Source organism: Onychomys torridus, chromosome 1 (genome assembly GCF_903995425.1).
Source record: "Onychomys torridus chromosome 1, mOncTor1.1, whole genome shotgun sequence".
NCBI lineage: Eukaryota > Metazoa > Chordata > Mammalia > Rodentia > Cricetidae > Onychomys > Onychomys torridus.
In genome coordinates this window covers 16898573-16899334 of record NC_050443.1, presented here as the reverse complement: position 1 = coordinate 16899334, position 762 = coordinate 16898573, and positions in this window count along the sequence as shown.

Genomic DNA, 762 nt, shown 5'->3' with positions numbered 1-762 from the left:
GGTGATGTGTGTCGCCTAGTGCTGGCACTGGCCCCTTCCTGCCTTCACCATGGTTACTATTTGGGTTGGCGGAATGGACTCAGCATTTCCTGGGAGAGTCTGCTTGCTGCACACTTGGCCATGTTCCAACATGACTCCACACCCAGAAAGGCAGATAGCTGGAACCGCTCCAATTTGGAGGGTGTTTTGGTTTTAATTTTTGGATGTGTTGGCTGTTGGTGGCTTTCTCACTATTTAACTAATAATTGTCGTCAGCTCAGCCTTGTCATTTCCAGCTTAGTTTGTTATGGGTTATTTAGTTAAATTGCCATGTATAACGATGTAGACTTGCCTCACACACACACCCCCCATGTGAGTATGGCCTGCAATTTTCCACTAATTAGACTTTTTAAAGACACATATGCATTTATCTACTCAAATCTGCACCATCTGTTTGCATGTTGCCGAGCAGAAGAGTGTGGCGCCCACCCCGCTCCAGGACTGAGCCTCTTATTGCCACCCAGTTATGTTCTCACAGGAAAATAGAAAGCAGCAGAATTCCAGCTGTTCCTGTCTCCTGAAGGGAGCTACCCAAACGAGGTCTGTACAGCAGAGGTCTGGGCTACATCGGCATGTGCAGTGGTCTGGAGGAGGGACTGACCCCAAGCAAGTGAGAAAAAGAAAAAAAAAACATCAAGAACCCCAAATCCCCAGCCTACCTCAGCCACCAACCCCAACGTCTCCACCCACCTGTTCCACACAAGTCAGGCATGCGTTGTGATT